Here is a 6,338-nt window from a genome sequence, read left to right on the forward strand (position 1 = left end):
CAGTCGAAGCTCGCATCCGCTACAAGACCATGGTGCTTGCCTACGGAGCTGTGAGGGGAACGGCACCCCCGTACCTTCAGGCTCTGATCAGGCCCTACACCCAAACAAGGGCACTCCGTTCATCCACCTCTGGCCTGCTCGCCTCTCTACCTCTGAGGAAGCACAGTTCCCGCTCAGCCCAGTCAAAACTGTTCGCTGCTCTGGCACCCCAATGGTGGAACAAGCTCCCTCACGACGCCGGGACAGCGGAGTCAATCACCACCTTCCGGAGACACCTGAAACCCCACCTCTTCAAGGAATACCTGGGATAGGATAAAGTAATCTTTCTAACCCCCCCTTAAAAGATTTAGATGGACTTTTGTAAAGTGGTTGTTCCACTGGATACTATAAGGTGAATGCACCAATTTGTAAGTCGCTCTGGATAAGAGCGTCTGCTAAATGACTTAAATGTAAATGTAAATGTAATATCATAAGGTGAATGCACCAATTTGTAAGTCGCTCTGGATAAGAGCGTCTGCTAAATGACTTAAATGTTAAATGTAATTCATATCCTGTTTGTAACTGTTGCAGTCAGATTGGATACAGGTCTAAACCGTAACAATGATAAAATCATTTTATGAAGGACAAAGGAAAGCCTCTTGTGAAATGGCATCCCCTCAGGGTAGTCCATAGCCCTGTAATCTCAGCGAACCTCCCACGAACACAAACGGTTTCTTTACTGAAGACACACTGCCACAATGACATACAAACATGGTCCACCCACACAGACAGTGTTGTGAAGAAGGCGCAACAGTGCCTCTTCCACCTCAAGACAGTGAAGAAATTGGGCTTGGCCCCTAAGACACTCACAAACTTTTACAGATGCACCATTAAGATCATCCTGTCAGGCTGTATCACGCCTGGAAGGCAGTCCAGAGGGTTCTGCGGTCAGCCCAACGCATCACTGGGAGCTAGCTGACTGCCCTTCAGTACATCTACAGCATCCGGTGTCACATGAAGGCCAAGAAGATCATCAGGGACCTCAGCCACCCGAGCCACAGCCTGTTCACCCCGCTATCATCCAGAAGGCAAGGTTATTACAGGTGCATCAAAGCTGAGCGAGAGACTGAAAAACAGCTTCTATCGCAAGGCCATCACACTGTTAGTCATCACTAGCCGGCCTCCACTGTCATGTCCTGACCCTGGTATGAGGTCATTTTCCCTAGTAGATTGGTCAGGGCGTGACAGGGGGGTGTTTTGTCTATGTGTTTTGGGTTTCCTGTTTTCTATGTGGGTTGTCTAGAGTTTCATTCTATGTTGTCATTTTCTATGTTGTGGCCAGGTATGGTTTCCAATCAGAGGCAGCTGTCTATCGTTGTCTCTGATTGGAAGCCATACTTAGGCAGCCTGTTTTTCATGGGGTTTTGTGGGTGGTTGTTTCCATTTAGTCTAGTGTACCTGACGGGACTGTTGTTGGTCATTTTGTTGTTTTGTTGCTAAAGTGTATTTATTAAAGACAAAGAATGAGCACTACACACGCTGCGCCTTGGTCTCCATTCAATGACCCCTGTGACATCCACCCAGTACCCTGCCCTGAACTTAGTCACTGTCACTAGCCAGGTACCACCCCGTTACTCATACCTGCACTTTAGAGGCTGCTGCATTCAAAACGTATTCAGACCCCTTGACTTTTTCCAGATTTTGTTACAGTAGAGCTTTATTCTAAAATGTATTAAATCGTTTTTTTCCATTCATCAATCAACACACAATACCCCATAACGACAAAGCAAAAACTTTTTTTTGCTAATTTATTACAACAAAACTGATATATCATATTTACATAAGTATTCAGACCATTTACTCAGAACTTTGTTGAAACACCTTTGGCAGCGATTAGAGCATTGAGTCTTCTTGGGTTTGACGCTAAAAGCTTGGCACACCTGTATTTGGAGAGTTTCTCCCATTCTTCTCTGCAGATCCTCTCAAGCCTTGTCAGGTTGGATGGGGAGCATCGCTGCACAGTTATTTGCAAGTCTCTCTCTCTCTCTCGATGTTCAAGTCCGGGCTCTGCCTTGGCCACTCAAGGACATTCAAAGACTTGCCTTGGCCACTCAAGGACATTCAAAGACTTGTGCTGAAGCCACTCCTGTGTTGTCTTGGCTGTGTGCTTAGGGTTGTTGTCCTCTTGGAAGGTGAACCTTCGCCCCAGTCTGAGGTCCTGAGCACTCGAGAGCAGGTTTTCATCAAGGATCCTCTGTACTTTGCTCCATTCATCTTTCCCTCGATCTTGACTAGTCTTCCAGTGACTGCCGCTGAAAAACATCCCCACAGCATGATGCTGCCACCACCATGCTTCAATGTAGGCATGGTTCCAGGTGTCCTCCAGATGTGACGCTTGGCATTCAGGCCAAAGAGCTCAATTTCGGTTTCCTCAGACCAGAGAATATTGTTTCTCATGGTCTGCGTCCTTTAGGTGCCTTTTGGCAAACTCCAAGCGGGCTGGCATGTGCCTTTTACTGAGGAGTGGCTTCCCTCTGGCCATTCTACCATGAAGGCCTGATTGGTGGAGTGCTTTGGGGTTGGTTGTCCTTCTGGAAGGTTCTCCCATCTCCACAAAAGAACTCTGAAGCTCTGTCAGAGTGACCATCAGGTTCTTGGTCATCTCCCTGACCAAGGCCCTTCTCTCCCGATTGCTCAGTTTGGCCGGGAGGCCAGCTCTAGGAAGAGTCTTGGTGGTTCCAAACTTCTTCCATTTAGCAATGATGGAGGCCCCTGTGTTCTTGGGAAGCTTCAATGCTGTAGACATTTTTTGGTACCCTTCCCCAGATATGTGCCTTGACAGAATCCTGTCTCGGAGCTCTACAGACAATTCCTTTGACCTCATGGCTTGGTTTTTGCTCTGACATGCACTGTCAACTGTGGGACCTTATATAGACAGTGTGTGCCTTTCCAAATCATGCCCAATCAATTGAATTTACCACAAATGGACTCCAAATCAAGTTGTAGAAACATCTCAAGGATGATAAATGGTAACAGGATGCCCCTGAGCTCAATTTTGAGTCTCGTAGCAGAGTCTGAATTCTTTTGTAAATAAGGTATTTCAGTTTTTTTTATAAATTTGCAAACATTTATAAAAACCTGTTTTCGCTTAGTCATTGTGGGGTATTATTGTAACGAGTGCGCTGAGAGTCGGGAAGCAAGTTCAGGGAGTGAGTGTTTTAATAAATAAAAGAAACAATGAACACAAAACACAAACAACGCACCGACATGAAAACAGAGTCAATAACACCTGAGGAAAGAACCAAGGGGAGTGACAGATATAGGGAAGATAATCAAGGAGGTGATGGAGTCCAGGTGAGTGTCATGAGGCGGTGGTGTGCGAGACGATGGTGACAGGTGTGCGGGATAATCAGTAGCCTGATAACCTAGAGGCCGGAGAGGGAGTATACGTGACAGTACCCCCTCCCCGATGCGCGGCTCCAGATGCAGGACTCCGTCAAAGGGCACGAGCCCGGGGATCAGGAGCGGACCGGTCACCCCTGCTGATGCGCGAGAACCTGTCACACCAGCTGAGGCACGGGAACCTTTCGAGTCAGCTGGGGAGTGGGAACATGACAGATTGGTTGAGGCAGGGGAGCCTGGCTATCTGAATGAGGCATGAAAAGCTGATGAGCCGGTGGAAGCAGGGGAGCCCGGAGATCCAGTGGAGGCATGAAATCATGACGAGCCGACTGAGGCAGGGGAGCCTGGTGATCCGGCTAAGGCACGAGAGCTGACGTGCCGGCTGAGGCAGGGAAGCCTGGCAATCTGGTTGAGGCATGAGAGCCTGTAGCAGTTCCCGGACCCGATGTCATTACTCTGACACCAAAAAAATTATGAAAGAAACACTCCCTGATGCTTCCCTTAGATGAGGTGTTATTCTGTAACGAGTGCGCTGAGAGTCGGGAAAATAAACAATGAACACAAAACACAAACAATGCACCGACATGAAAACAGAGTCAATAACAATTTCATAATTTTAGACGTCACAGCAGTATGCCCACATACTTCAGTATAGCTGCGGGGCTTACACAAGTCTGAATCCTTATAACCTAACCTTTCCTAGACATCAATGTATAGCAACATTTTTAGATGACACTGAAGAACACCAGCCACATGCATATGCACACATACTCAGCTGTGGGGCTTACAAGACCTTTTTAAAGCCTCCCACAATTACTCTCCCCATGTCAAGTCCATTTAACTCATGAGATTCCATTTCTTGCTAAAAGCCATGAGCGGGCCTGTGGCTGTGACGTTTGCCTCCTCCTAATATTAAATTATTAAATTACTGTGGAAATGACTGTATTAAATTACTGTGGATTCCACCCACTCTGTTACTAGTTTAATCCCTCCTGTTGTTTCTAGACCTAAGCTTACTACCTTTTGCATGTTGTACAGCCCAACTCTGAATTTCGCATGACAAGCCAGGGGTTATACGTTTGCTTGTTCTTGAACTGCAAATTGCACATGCTCCTTGCACTTCGTCGGTGGATGCATTGCCCCCCTCCCCCCAGTTCCCCGTCTCCTGCTGAGTGTGAATCTGCTAGTGGAAGTGGCGGTGATGATGCTGAACTGGCGGGATTAGCATCTTTGCTAGCTAAGTCATCGCCATCAAGAACAGTTTGCCCCTCACTCCTCTCCTCTGGCACTGACAGATCTCTGGCTCATTCTGGGTTCGATTCACCATCTTTCTCGGGATTTTTTTATTTTTATCCAAATCGATTGCCTTTTCTTATCCATTTTTAATGTGACTTTCCCACAATTCAAATTCAATTGGGAGACGACTAGCCTGGGCTATGTGACGTGATTAAGTAGGGATCTCTTCACTAGCTGTCAACCACTACCAAGACCTGTGTCAAGATCAGTTACTTACCCCACCGGCCCTCCCCATAACCTCTATATACAAATAAGAGAGCAGGTCTGGAATCAGTGTGGCAGGATAGGATGATTACACAGAAGGATCATCTCGCTTTTACATGATGGTCTTTCTGGGGGGCGGGAGAAAGAACGAGGAGGTAACTTGATTTAATGCTGATCGCTTTTATTCGAATGTCTACAGTGCAAACAGTTAAACAATTAATAAATCATGCTGCGAGAGGTACCGGATCCGGGCAAATAGGTGCCGGAACAAACAAAGTCAAATCTGAGAGGTGCCGTATCCTGCCGGCTCAAATGAAGCACTGGCGGCAGGGACTAGGAGACTAGTCAGGATCGAGGCAAAGATGAACGGAGCAAAGTACATAGAGATCCTTGATGAAAACCTGCTCCAGAGTGCTCAGGACCTCAGACTGGGGCGAAGGTTCACCATCCAACAGGATGACAACCCTAAGCACACAGCCAAGACAATGCAGGAGTCTCTGAATTTCCTTGAGTGGCCCAGCTAGAGCCCGGACTTGAACCCAGCTGTGTAGCAACGCTCCCCATCCAACCTGATAGAGCTTGAGAGGATCTGCAAAGAAGAATGGGAGAAACTCTCCAAATACAAGTGTGCCAAGCTCGTAGTGTCATACCCAAGAAGACTCGAGGCTGTAATCGCTGCCAAAGGTGCTTCAACAAAGTACTGAGTAAAGGGTCTGAATTTATGTAAATGTGATATTTCAGTTTTTATTTGTAATGTATTTGCAAACATTTCTAAAAACCTATTTGTGCTTAGTCATTATGGCTATGTAGATTGATGAGGGGAAAAAACGATTTAATACATTTTAGAATAAGGCTGTAATGTAACAACATTTGGAAAAGGTCAAGGGGTCTGAATAATTTCCGAATGCACTGTGTGTGTGTGTGTGTGTGTGTGTGTGTGTGTGTGTGTGTGTGTGTGTGTGTGTGTGTGTGTGTGTGTGTGTGTGTGTGTGTGGTGTACAATACCAGTCAAAAGTTTGGACACACTTACTCATTCCAGGGTTATTCTTTATTTTTTATTACTTTCTACATTGTAGAATATCAGTGAAGTTATCAAAACTATGAAATAACACATATGAAATCATGTAGTAACCAAAAAAGTGTTCATTTAAGACTGTTGGAAAAGCATTCCAGGTGAAGCTGGTTGAGAGAATGCCAAGTGTGTGCAAAGCTGTCATCAAGGCAAAGCGTGGCTACTTTGAATAATCTGAAATATAACATATATTTTGATTTGTTAGACTTTTTTTTGGTTACTACATGATTCCATTTGTGTTATTTCATAGTTTTGATGTCTTCACTATTATTCTACAATGTAGAAAATGGTAAAAACAAAGAAAAACTCTAGAATGAGTAGGTGTGTCCAAACTTTTGACTGGTACTGTATTTTTTTTTTTTATACTCCGTACTCGGACACTACT

The sequence above is a fragment of the Salmo salar genome, chromosome ssa19 (genome assembly GCF_905237065.1).
Source record: "Salmo salar chromosome ssa19, Ssal_v3.1, whole genome shotgun sequence".
Lineage (NCBI taxonomy): Eukaryota > Metazoa > Chordata > Actinopteri > Salmoniformes > Salmonidae > Salmo > Salmo salar.